This window comes from Mesoplodon densirostris, chromosome 18, assembly GCF_025265405.1.
Source record: "Mesoplodon densirostris isolate mMesDen1 chromosome 18, mMesDen1 primary haplotype, whole genome shotgun sequence".
NCBI lineage: Eukaryota > Metazoa > Chordata > Mammalia > Artiodactyla > Ziphiidae > Mesoplodon > Mesoplodon densirostris.
The window spans coordinates 44311243-44325122 of NC_082678.1; the positions used below are offsets into that span (position 1 = coordinate 44311243).

General features: G+C 44.3%; 1 long non-coding RNA gene across 2 annotated transcripts in view; it reads left to right on the top strand.

Annotated features, from left to right (window-relative positions):
* The window catches only part of LOC132477986 (uncharacterized), a 71704-nt gene that overhangs the window by 15259 nt on the left and 42565 nt on the right, over positions 1-13880 (top strand). For both annotated transcript variants that reach the window (XR_009530355.1, XR_009530356.1), the window contains exon 3: positions 4355-4436. This is a non-coding gene — a long non-coding RNA (uncharacterized LOC132477986). The remainder of the gene's footprint in view (positions 1-4354; positions 4437-13880) is intronic.

Sequence of the window (13880 nt, forward strand, 5' to 3'; positions counted from 1 at the left end):
TTTCCCAACCCAGGAAAACCTCTCCACAAAGGTAGTGGAGGAAAGAAAACAGTTTTATATTTGAATAAGCATTACCAGAATGTGATGTGCGTCACAGGCTATCTGCTAAGAGATTGTAAAGATAAAGTATCCCACCCTGTTATAGAGCCAAACAGATACAGCCATTACACGCATGTTCTCAAGATAAACAGTAACTAGTTCTCAAGTAAGAGGCTTGAGAGCACTATTTTTCACACACCATTCATCCTAACTTTACGGTAATTGGTGATCCTTTGTGTTATTAATAGGCTTAATTGCAGGAAAAACAAAGCATCTTTATGACAGGAGGTAGTTTTGCAACTTGGAGCAAGGAGCCCACCTCAGTTAGGGTCCTGCCCTCCCGTAGGATTGGGAGATAGGGGTGCTCTCTCTCCTGATATTTCCATTTCGAAGAGATGGCTCCCAGGGCCTTGGGAGAGACATCCCTGGGTCCTAAAGCTACAAGAGGCTGGTTTGGCTTCTTAAAAGGCTTACACACATTTCAAAGAGGCAGAGAAAGAGCTTACAAGTTTTCTAAAGTTAGTGCTCTAAGAAAGGTGTGAGGGGAGAAGTCTCTTATTTTCAACAGGGAGAATTAAGCCTCTTATTTTAAAATGTTTATTGGTCTGTACAATTACCATTTTGTTCTTCTGTTTACCACAGGAAGGACCAGGGGCTGGGGTTTGCTGGGCCCTTTGCAGTAGGGAAGCCCATGTGTGCACCCCAAAGCTAGACTCTCCTCTTCTTCTAGACTTCCAGGGCCCTGTTTTTCATCCCACATTCCCATGACCTCTCTTTGCAGAACGATTTAATATCTTTTTTTTTTTTTTTTTTTTTTTGGCCGTGCCCTGCAGTAAGCAGGATCTTAGTTCCCCAACCAGGGATCGAACCCGTGTCCCCTACAGTGGAAGCATGGAGTCTTAACCACTGGACCACCAGGGAAGTCCCAGATTCAACTTCTTGATCAAAGCTTCTCTCACTAGGTTGGGCTTCCCTGGTGGCGCAGTGGTTGAGAGTCCGCCTGCCGATGCAGGGGACATGGGTTCGTGCCCCGGTCCGGGAAGATCCCACATGCCGCGGAGCGGCTGGGCCCGTGAGCCATGGCCACTGAGCCTGCGCGTCCGGAGCCCGTGCTCCGCAACGGGAGAGGCCACAACAGTGAGAGGCCCATGTACCGCAAAAAAAAAAAAAAAAAAAAAAAGCTTCTCTCACTAGGTTATACCCCAGGGGCTGTGGGTGAGGGGGATGGACCTTGCATTTCATAGCCGAAAAGTCTTGTTAAAGTGTTCTTCTAAACACAAGAATAATTTCACCCCCTTCCTTTCTCCTGTGTCAGTGCGGCTCAGACTTCCGTCGGCTCGAGGATAACTCCACTGTCCCCGCTATATGAGTGTTTGGAGCCCATATTTGGCACGGGGCTAGAGAAATTTGTGTTCGTTCCTTGAGGACAAATTGGACATACAAACACGGCATTATAAACTGTGTAACTTTAAACTAAACATAGGCTCTGATTTCAGGGTAGACATATCACATGTTTTTCCACTTAGTAATTTGAGTACCCCCTGCCCCTATGTGCAGGAAGCCCAGTACTCCCCACCCTGACCCCGCTCTGAGTGCTGTTACTTGCTTCTGTTCTTGTTCACTGGTGGAACTAGGGAAACATTGTTCCTACACAATCTGATGGGTCATTTTCTAGTGCCATGGGGACCACTGCCTAGGCCACAACAGTGATGCACACTCGGGCTTCCCAACTCTTAGTTCAGCGGTCCCCAACCTTTTTGGCACCAGGGACCGGTTTTGTGGAAGACAATTTTTCCATGGACCGGGGTGGCGGGGTGGGGAGATGGTTTCGGGATGATTCAAGCACGTTACATTTATTGTGCACTATATTTCTATTATTATTACATTGTAATATATAATGAAATAATTATACAACTCACCATAATGCAGAATCAGTGGGAGCCCTGAGCTTGTTTTCACTTGCTACTCACTGATAGGGGTTTTTTTGTTTTTTTTTAATTTATTTATTTTATTTATTTTTGGCTGCATTGGGTCTTCGTTGCTGCACACGGGCTTTCTCTAGTTGTGGCGGGGGGGGCTACCCTTCATTGCAGTGTGTGGGCTTCCGTAGTTGTGGCTTGCAGGCTCCAGAGCACAGGCTACAGTAGTTGTGGCATGCAGGCTTCAGTAGTTGTGGCTCACGAGCTCTAGAGCGCAGGCTCAGTAGTTGTGGCACACAGGCTTAGTTGCTCCGTGGCATGTGGGATCTTCCCAGACCAGGGCTCAAACACGTGTCCCCTGTATTGGCAGGCGGATTCTTAACCACTGCACCACCAGGGAAGCCCCTCCTCGTTTATTTCTTTAATGTTTTTGTCCCTTGCATCAGATGTTAGGGTCTTTAAGATTATGCCCTGAGGCAGTTTTAGAAGATACCCAGAAATTCTGTGAGACTATCCTTTGAAAGGTGCAGGTCTATGTCTTTCCCTCACCCCAAACCTGGGAGGGTTTGTAACTCCCTTGTAATCAATAGAGTGTGATGGAAATGATGGATGTGTGAATCCTGAGGCCAGAAATAAATGCTTGCAGCTTCTACCTTGTTTGCCAAACACTTTTTGGAGCCCTGAGCTGTAAGGTAAGAAGTCTGAGCCCAGGCCGTAGCGAGAGGTCACATGTAGGTGCTACGATCAATAGCTCCAAGCAGAGGTCTCAGCAGACAGTCAGCCTTAAACACCAGACATGGAAGTGAAGTCGCCTCCATGTGAATCCAGCCTCCAGCAGTCAGGCCTTCCAGCCCTGGAGCCTTCCCAGCTGAGGCCCCAGGGGTCATGCAGTGGAAACGGGCCTTTTCTGCTGGCCCTGTCTGGATCTCTGACCCACAGAATCTGGGAGCAAAAGAAAATGTTTGTTTTAAGCCTTTACGTTTTGGGTTAACTTGTTATGTATATACATACATACATATACACATCTTTATATTCATATTTATTAGATTTATTTATTTTTATTGAAGTATAGTAAATTTACAATTTTGGGTTAGTTTCAAGTATACAGCAAAGTGATTCAGTTATATATATATTCTTTTTCAGGTTCTTTTTCATTGTAATTTTTTTTTTTTTTTTTTTTTTTTTTTTTTTTTTGCTGTATGTGGGCCTCTCACTGTTGTGGCCTCTCCCATTGCGGAGCACAGGCTCCGGACGCGCAGGCCCAGCAGCCATGGCTCACAGGCCCAGCCGCTTCGCGGCACGTGGGATCCTCCCGGGCCGGGGAACGAACCCGTGTCCCCTGCCTCAGCAGGCGGACTCTCAACCACTGCGCCACCAGGGAAGCCCTCATTGTAAGTTTTTATAAGATACTGAGTATAGGGAACTCCCTGGTGGTCCAGTGTTTAGGACCCTGTGCTCTCACTGCCAAGGGCCCAGGTTCGATCCCTGGTCAAAGATCTCACAAGCCACATGGTGTGGCCAAAAAACAAAAAAACCCAAAACTGAGTATAGTTCCCTTGGGTTAACTTGTTATAAAGCAATAGTAATCAGAACACAGTCCTAAACTGAGTCTTCCACCCTTCTCTGTACAACTAAAAGTTTGGAGGGCAGTGATGGAGAACTCATGGTCCCTGTAGGCCCACTGGCTCCCAAGAAGAAAAAATTGGTGGAGCTGAGTTAAGGGTTCCCTTTTAATCTTCCCATAATTACCAATGAGATATGTTATTTTTGCATGGATTAAGCTTCTTCCGCAAAGAAATATCAGGAGAAGGGGACAAGTGTTCACCTCTGTCAAGAAGGGTGTTTTAGGGGCTTCCCTGGTGGCGCAGTGGTTGAGAATCTGCCTGCCAATGCAGGGGACACGGGTTCGAGCCCTGGTCCTGGAAGATCCCACATGCTGCGGAGCAGCTAAGCCCGTGCCCCACAACTGCTGAGCCTGCGCGTCTGGAGCCTGTGCTCCGCAACAAGAGAGGCCGCGATAGTGAGAGGCCCGCGCACCGCGATGAAGAGTGGCCCCCGCTTGCCGCAACTAGAGAAAGCCCGCACGCAGCAACAAAGACCCAACGCAGCTAAAAATTAATTAATTAAAAAAAAAGAAGGGTGTTTTAAAGGGTTTATTCTGCATCTTCTCTCCCCCTAAATTATTTCAGTTGACTCTTTATTTCTTTTTGTTATAGTGTCATAATATAAATTATAGTAAAGTTAAAAGAATGAGTTATAATACATTTATGTTATATAATTATATACAATATATATAATTAAGAAGTTATAATAAAAATGTTATAATAAAAAATAAAAATTCTCTTATTTGTTTTCTCTTCAAATGTCTTATGTTCCTTGGCTATCTCTTCACACAGGTGTGCAGCATTATAACTCTGACTGGAAGCTCTGAGTACCTGGGCAGGGTTGTGGACACACAGACCTCACACAGGGAAACTGGTAAGTGAAAGGGCTCTCTTATTGGGAATACCCTCAAGTGTTAGAGCAGGGAGGGCTTTCCCCTGGAGCAGTTTCATTCTGCAGAAAAGAACTGCCCCGTCTCCTGCTTTGTTATGAGCTGCTCACAATTCTAGGAGCTGGTTGGGGAAGGACTGGGGTCCCCACCGTTCAGTGTTAAGTTTCACTTAATCTCCCTGTGTTCAGTCCCATCCCTCACCCCACTTCCTCTACTCTACCTGGTCTCCCCAAGTCCGGAGCATCTCATTTCTTCATAAGATAAACTTCCGTCTCTTGTACAGAAGGTGCCAGCCTGCAAATATGGAACATGAGGGAAGGTAGTGGTCTGATCCCTCAGTAACACATGTCCAAGCACCTCCTCATTTTAGCCTCATGTCTCACCTGCGGTTTTTATGGTACCTAGAATCTCCAAGGGCTGAGCCTTTCCAGGTTCTGTGAGGTTTAATTGGCCCCTTTCCCAGTGGGCACCCCTATTCAGGGTTAGGAAGATTAAATTGCCCAAAGTTATACATCTAACCATGGAATTTAGACTCCACCTCAGGTTTGTCCGTCTTCACACCTCTGTATTTCTTACTTTATAAAGCTAGAAAAAAGCCTGATAATCCTGAGAAAATAGAATACCAGAAGAAACCAATTTCAGAATATAGATGCAGGATTCCTAAATGTTAACAAACTGAATCTAGCACAATACTGAAAAATCTATACAAGGCAGGCAACTCAGTAAAGAAATGCAGAGTAAAATGAGATATCACTTTTGTGTGTATGTGATTAACTTAGCAGAGATTTTAAGAAAGATCCTACCCATTGTAGGCAGTGGATGGAGAAAACAGGCATTCCCATATGTTTTTGGTGTGAGAATAAATTGGCATCACCTTTCAAGGGGTCACTTTTACTATATGTAACAAAGTCTTAATATCCTCCATAACTTTTGGCCCAGAAGTTCCAGTTCTAGGAATTTATTTTCAGGAAACAATCATGATAGGCACAAACATTTAGCTATGAGGATATTAATATCAATGTTACCTATAATATTGAAAAATTAATAACAATTTATCTGTTCACCACTATGGGCTTGATAAAAATAAACTATAATACCAAGCAAAATAATGTTGGAGAATAGTTTTAATAATATGAAAATATGATAACGATACATTAAGTGAAATACATAGGTTCAGAATGGTATGTTCTCATTGTATTGCAATTTGTCTGTGCAAGTGATGAAAACTGAACTAAAAGTGGCTTAAGAGAAAGAAAAGGAATGTACTGATTCATAGTACTAGAAAGTCAGGGCACGTAATACCTCAGGCAAGTTGGATCCAGGCACTCATGGATTATCATGAGAAATCTATTTCCATCTCTTAATTTGTATTTTGTGTTGGTTTTACTTTCACATAGACTCTCCATGAGAGCTGTTAAAGAGGGTGTATTAGTCAGTGTCTTCCAGAGAAACAGAGCCAAGGGGACCCGGAAAGCTGATGGTGTAGATTCTAGGCTGAGTCTGAAGGCCTGAGAACCAGGAGTGCTGAGAGTAAAAGATTGATGTCCCAACTCAAGTTGTCAGGTAGAGAGTGGACTCAGCCTTCCTCCACCTTTTTGTTCTATTCAGCTCTCAATGGATTTGATAGGCCCACCCACGCTGGGGAGGACTGTCTTCTTTACTCAGTCCACTAATTCAAATGCTAATCTCTTCTTGGAACACCTTCAGGCACACCCAGAAATAATTTTTAGCTAGTTATCTGGGCACCCTTGTGGCCCACATAAAATTAACCATCACAGGTCCACCCCCTGTCAAGTTGACACTCATACATATCTCCTTAAACCATAGTAATCTCCAAGTAAAGAATAACAAAGGCTTAATTCCACCTGACACAATACAATTGTCCATACAACTGAAAATGCACTAACCCCTTCCTCAGAAGAGGAGGTAAAGTCCTTGAGTGATGTTTACTCTCCTTGTTATCCTCTAACTTAAACAGTATGATGTAGAATTAACAATACTTAAATATTATGATTTAAAGTCAGTACATCTTATGTTGCATGATAAGGAAATAAGAGAGGAAAGAAAACAAAGATACTCCCACACAATCATAACAAAATGAGGAGGAAATCTTCTATGACAGTTACATTTCTCTAACTGGCCACGTGGCTGGTATTTATAACTACTTTCTCCTGCTACCCATTCTGTATTCCCTTTGCCTTCAACAAGAACCTGAGATGGTCATCATCATTCTTTACTTGTAGGATGACCAAACCTTCATTCCTGAAGGATCTGCACCATTAGTAGTCATGCCTGGGTTGGATTGTACTTTTCCATTGACCTTAATCATAGGACACAGTAATACTAAGAGATGTCTAAGGGATCTCCTGTATTCCACACATATTCTTCCTTACCTCCATCGTGGATAGTCCAATTTCCTCTTGGCAGCCAGGATCAGTCACCCCAGCCAGCATAGTAACTCCCTTCTTTGCCTGTTGATTCAGTCATGAGATGCCCAAAGTGGCCGGGTGGCTCTCTTAACTTCCAGCTAATTGGAATCATTGTTATATCTCTTAGTGGAAGCATTCCTCCTTCTGGAACTAAGACCTGTAGGCCAGCAGAGCATAAGGTCACAGGAACAGGAAGCTAAAACTTTGCTAGTGGGTCACTAGGGGTTAGAGTGAGTGGTACCACTCCCCTTTCCACCCCAATTCCTGGATCCGTGAATCCTGGCTATGGGAGAAACAGCACTGTATATTGGACACTGATTCAGAGCATATACAGCCTCCTGGAGAACCTGGCCGCAGCCCTGAGAGGTATTGCCACCTAGCTGGCACTGTAACTGAGTCTTCACAGGGCCATTCCACTGTTCTATCCAACCAGCTGCCTCAGGATGGTGGGGAGCATGTTAAGACTAGTACATTCCATGAGTGTGGGCTCATTGTTGCACTTCTTTTGCTGTGAAGTTCTTTTTTTTTTTTTTTTTAATGTGTGAAGTGAGTTCTTGGTCAAGCATTTCAGTGTGGAATACCATGGGAGTGGATAAGGCATTCTGCAAGTCCACGGATGGTAGTTCTTGGAGAAGCACTGTGTGCAGGGAAGGCAAATCTGTATCCAGAGTAAGCGTCTATTCTAGGAAGAACAAAATGGTACTCCTTCCGTGATGGAAGTTGTCCAGTATAGTCAACATTGCCACAAAGTAGCTAGCAGATCACCTCGGGGATGGTGCTGTATCGACGACTAGGTGTTGGTCTCTGCTGCTGGCAGGTTGGGCACTCAGCAGTGGCCACAGCCAGGTTGGCCTTGGGCAGTGGAAGTGCGTGTTGCTGAGCCTGTGCATTGCCTTCACCCCTGCCACCATGGCTGCTTCATTCATGAGCCAAGTGGGTGATGACTGGGCTGGCTGTGGAAAGAGACTGGCATCCACAGGATGGGTCATCCTTTCCGCTTCATTATTAAAATCTTCCTCTGCTGAGCTTACCCTTCGGTGAGCATTCACGTGGGCCACAAATACCTTCATGGTTTTTTGCCCATGTATCTCTTCACCACATTTCCTCATCACCAATTTTCCAATCATGTTCCTTCTGAGTCCCTAACCATCCAGCCAAACCATTGGACACATAAATCAGTATACAATCACGTGTCTGGCCATTTCTCCTTCCAAGCGAAGTGAACAACCAGGTGCACTGTCTGAAGTTCTGCCCACACCACTGTCCTTCAGGGATGTCCCCAAAGGGCCTGTGGTGCTACAGCTGTCCAGTTTTGGGTGGTGCCTGCATATTGTGCAGAACCATCTGTAAACCAGACCAGAGTCTTCTCTTTCTCTGTCAGCTGCCATGGAGAGCTCCCCATGAGGCCATAGGTGCAGGATGGGAGAGAGAAGGGGCAGCAGGAGTGGGGCCCATGGACCTTTGGGCCACGTCTTCATGTAATTTACTTGTGCTTTCAGGGCCTGCTCAGGCCTCATCATGTATATGTCACTTCCATTTGATGATGGAGCGCTGCCGTGCACTGTGTGCCTTGGTGGGTCAGGTAACGCCCAGTTCACGGTGGGCAGTTCAGGTCACATGGTAACTTGGGAGTCCATGGTCAAGCGTTCAGTCTCTGCTAAGGCCCAGTAGCAGGCCAAGAGCTGTTTCTCAAAAAGAGAGTAGTTATCTGGGGGGGATGGTAGGGCTTTGCTCCAAAATCCTAAGGGCCTGCGCTGCAGTTCACCTATAGGGGGCTGTCAAATGCTCCAAACAGCATCGCATGTCTAGAAGGAATATCTTGACGTGCCCCTTACCCCTGGACCCCTCGAAATTTCACTGAGGTGGAAGGTCCCTGAATTTTTGTTGGATTTATTTCCCACCTTCTGGCATGCAAATGTCTTACCAAATCTAGAGTAGTTGCTACTTCTTGCCCACTAGGTCTGATTAGATTAGTGTCATCAATGCAGTGGACCATAGTGATAGCTTTGTGGGAGAGAAAGGTGATCAAGATTCCTGAGAACTAAATTATGACATTGGGCTGAAGAGTTGGTGTATCCCTGAGGTAGCATCGTAAAGGTCTGTTGTTGGCTTTGACAGCTGAAAGTAGACTGCTTGACAGGGTGGAGAAAAAGGCATTTGCCAGATCAGTAGCTGCATGCGAGGTGCCAGGAGATGTGTTATTGGGTTGGCCAAAAGGTTCATTCGGTCTCTTCCGTAAGATGGCTCTAGTAGCACTTAGTTGTCTTTAACTTCATTGGAAACAATGTTGTTAGATTGTATTATGACAGCTATCATATCAGCATGCATTTTTTTAAAAAAACCTATTAAAATTGGTGAATTTTTGTGTAGCCATTTTAATATTGAAGATGGAAGAGAAAAAGCAACATTTTCGGCATATTATGCTTTATTATTTCAAGGAAGGTAAAAACACAACTGAAACGCAAAAAAAGATTTGTGCAGTGTATGGGGAGGGTGCTGGGACTGATCGAACTTGTCAAAAGTGGTTTGCTAAGTTTCGTGCTGGAGATTTCTCACTGGGCAGTGCTCCATGGTCGGGTAGACCAGTTGAAGTTGATAGCAATCAAATTGAGAATAATCAATGTTATACTGCACGAAAGATAGCCGACATACTCAAAATATCCAAATCAAGCACTGAAAATCACTCGCACCAGCTTGGTTATGTTTATTGCTTTGATGTTCGGGTTCCACATAAGTTAAGCCAAAAACACCTCCTTGACCGTATTTCTGCATGTGATTCTCTCCTTAGACATAGTGAAAACAAATTGTGATGGGTGATGAAAAGTGGATACTGTACAATAATGTGGAAAGGAAAGATTATGGGGCAAGAGAAATGAACCACCACTAACCACACCAAAGGCTGGTCTTCATCCAAAGAAGGTGATGTTGTGTATATGGTGGGATTGGAAGGGAGTCCTCTATCATGAGCTCCTTCCAGAAAGCGAAACGATTAATTCCAACAAGTACTGCTCCCAATTAGACTAACTGAAAGCAGCACTTGATGAAAAGCGTCCGGAATTATTCAACAGAAAACGTGTAATCTTCCATCAGGATGATGCAAGACCACATATTTCTTTGATAACCAGACAAAAGCTGTTACAGCTTGGCTGGTAAGTTCTGATTCATCCGCCATATTCACCAGACATTGCACCTTCGGATTTCCATTTATTTTGGTCTTTACAAAATTCTCGTCATAGAAGAAATTTCAATTCCCTGGAAGACTATAAAAGGCACCTGGACAGTTCTTTGCTCAAAGAAATAAAAAGTTTTAGGAAGATGGAATTATAAAGTTGCCTGAAAAATGGCAGAAGGTAGTGTAACAAAACGGTGAATACATTGTTCAATACAGTTCTTGGTGAAAATCAAAAATGTCTTTTATTCTTACTTTAAAACCGAAGGAACTTTTTGGCCAACACAGTACTTTGCTCAAGCAATGAAACCACAGCTGGTACAATAACTGCTGTTGGAAACACCACCTGGTTAAGCTTGTGATAATCCATTATTATTCTTTAAGACCCATCTATCTTCTGTACAGACGAGAAAGGCAAGTTGAATGGCAATATGGTGGGAATTAACACCCCTTTATCCTTTATGTCCCTGATGGTGGCACTAATCTCTGCGATACCTCCAGGAATGTTTACTATTTTCCTACGTAGAGGCAGCTCTAGTGCCTTCCACTTGGCCTTTCCCACCCTAATAGCTCTCACTCCACAAGTCAGGGAACTAATGGGGGGATTTTGCTAGCTGCTGAGTATATTTATTCCAATTACACATTCTGGAACTGAGGAAATAGCTACAAGGTGGGTTCAAGGACCCACTGGGCCCTCTACGAGACAGACCTGAGCTAAAACTCCATTGATCTCCTGACTTACATCAGGCTCTCCTCTGACTGGTGGATCACAGTGACATTTTAGGTCTCCTGGCATTAATTTCAGTTCAGAGCCAGTGTCCAGAAGTCCCTGAAAGGTCTGATTATTTCCTTTCCACCAATGCACAATTACTCTGGCAAAGGCTGAAGGTCCCTTTGGGGGAAGGCTGAGAGAAAGACCAACAGCATAAATTTTGGGTAGCATACGAGGGTCCTTCCTCAAGGGGACTGGCCTCCCCTTCATTCAACGGGTTCTGGGTCTGTAAACTGGCTCAAGTCTGGGAATTGACTGTGGGACCCTTATTCCAGTTAGACTTTTGTTCACCAGACCTGGAATTTTTTTGCTCATATAGATCAAGTAAGCATTTAGTAGGCTTCCTATCTATTTCACTTCTGGAACACCACCATCAACTAGCCAGCTAGGTCTATGAGAGTCAGACTTTTCTATTAATACTTTGACTCTGCTATCCATTATGGTAACCAAGCCCATCTCGCCTTTGAGTGGTTGAGTGCTACCACTTGGCCTCCACCATCCTGGGATCTGGTTACTCCCATCACATTTAGGGTTTCCAATTCAGTGGCCGCAGTTCCCACTGGGAGGTCTGGCCTACAGAGAAGAGCAATCTCAGAGCTCCTCCAGGCTGCTGGGGCTCCCCTCACAAATTTCCTTCTCACTGTCTTCCAGACCCTCCCAGAGTGGGTGAGGTGAGTAGGCCTTAAATGACAAATACCCTGTAACATTCCAATCTCCCTAATCCTTTGAATCCTTTCCTCGACATTAAACCAAGGCAGGTTCATCATTTCCAGTTCACTCACTGTGGGCCACCTTTTGGCCCATGTTTCAGCCAACCAAGCAACCAAACTGTTCTAACTTCCCAAGCTGCAAACTAAATATAGAATCTCTGCCTAGTGAGCCCATATCAGTAAATTTGGCCTGATCCAATTTTATGTTCCTTCCACCATTATCCCACACCCTTAGTGTCCATTCCTCCACGTTCCCCAGATCTCTGTCTGTGTAAATTAGGAAACCTTAAGTTATATATTGTTGTAAATTATATATGAATATAAATACTAAAAAGAGATTTGTTATGGGCCTCCCTGGTGGCGCAGTGGTTAAGAGTCCGCCTGCCGATGCAGGGGATACGGGTTCGTGCCCCGGTCTGGGAGGATCCCATATGCTGCGGAGCGGCTGGGCCCGTGAGCCATGGCCGCTGGGCCTGCGCATCCGGAGCCTGTGCTCCGCGACGGGAGAGGCCACAACAGTGAGAGGCCCGCATACCGCAAAAAAGAAAAAAAAAATAATAATAATAAATAAATAAATAAATAAAAGAGAGATTTGTTATAAGGTATTGGCTCCTATGATTATTGAGGCTGAGAAGTCCCATGATCTGCCATCTGTAAGCTGGAGACCAAAGAGAACTGATGGTGTATCAGAGGCCTGAGAGCTGGAGAGCAGATGGTGTAGATTCTAGTCTGAGTCTGAAGGCTTGAGAACTAGGAGTGCTTGAGGACAGGACTTTAAATAGGCAGAGAGCAAATTCAACCTCTTTGCACCTTTTTGTTCTATTCAGCCCTCAACGGATTGGATAAGGCCCACCCACAGTGGGGAGGGCCATCTGCTTTACTCAGCCCACTGATTCAAATGCTAGTCTCTTCTGGAAACACTTTCACAGACTACCCAGAAATAAGGGTCAACCAGCTATCTGGGCATCCTGTGGCCCAGTCAAGTTGACATGTAAAATTAACCATCACAGAGGGCTAGTAGCAACTCTGGGATGATGTTTTACCAATGTGAAAGTCTAACAAAAATAGAGTCTTTCCTTTCAAATCATTCCAGCGAAAATCCCAATGCTGAATCTCTTTGGCCAGGCTTTGGTCACGTACTCCTCTTCGTCAGCTGAGAGGTGGTGTGAGTGCCACCTTAATAGTAGTTTAGATAGCTAAAATTCATTGAGTACTAATTATGTGTAAATCATGAATCTGAGTCTAAATTTTCTGTGATTAGATGTGTAACCTTGGGCAATTTAGCCTCCCCAAGCCTGAAAAGGACTCAAAATCAGTGTCCTCTGTGTTATTTCACTTAATCCTCTTGACAATTCCAATAAAATAGATTCTATCATCATCCTCATTTAACTGATGATGAAACTAAAGCCCAGGCAGGTTAAGTGTATTATGCATGACAAAAGAATTAGCAAATGGTGAGTCCACTTGCATGGATTGAAAATATGGGTGGAGGCAGTTTCCTCCCAAAAGAATCAGATGCTGCTTCTGACATTGAAGATAGAGCCCAAAACAAAAGAAAAACAAAATGAAACAAAACAAACAACCACTCAGGATACAGGGATGTGAAGACTTTAAAAATCTATCACTGGGGCCTCCCTGGTGGCGCAAGTGGTTGAGAGTCCGCCTGCCGATGCAGGGGATACGGGTTCGTGCCCCGGTCTGGGAGGATCCCATATGCCGCGGAGCGGCTAGGCCCGTGAGCCATGGCCGCTGAGCCTGCGCGTCCGGAGCCTGCGCGTCCGGAGCCTGTGCTCCGCAACGGGGGAGGCCACAACAGTGAGAGGCCCGCATACCACAAAAAAAAAAAAAAAAAAAATCTATCACTAATATACTCATAAAGGTAAGAGAATATATTGCACTTGTGTTATAAGAACAGGCTGATATAATTACAAATATTAAGAGAAAAAAAAAGCCCTTAAAAGTTAAAGCAGGATAGCAGGCCCAAAAAATGTAATAGAAGAGTTGGAAGGTAAACTTGAGGAAATCCTGAAGAAGATGAAGAGATAGAAAATAGGAGAGAAAAGATGAGAAGATTAAAACAATAAGTCTGAGAGGTTCGATATCTAAATAATAGGAGTTACAGACAGAGAGAAGAGAGAAGATTTAGGGGAAGCAGTCATCAGTAAAACAATACAGAAAAATTTACCAAGCTCAAGGACATGAGTTTCCAGATTGAGGGGTCCTTCAAATGCCCAGAAAAAAGGATGAAAAGAGACCCACCAAGATACATCATCATGAAATTTCAGAACATGGGGGCAAAGATATTTAAAAAATCTTTGAGAGAGAAAAAGAGAGATGGAGATTAGGAA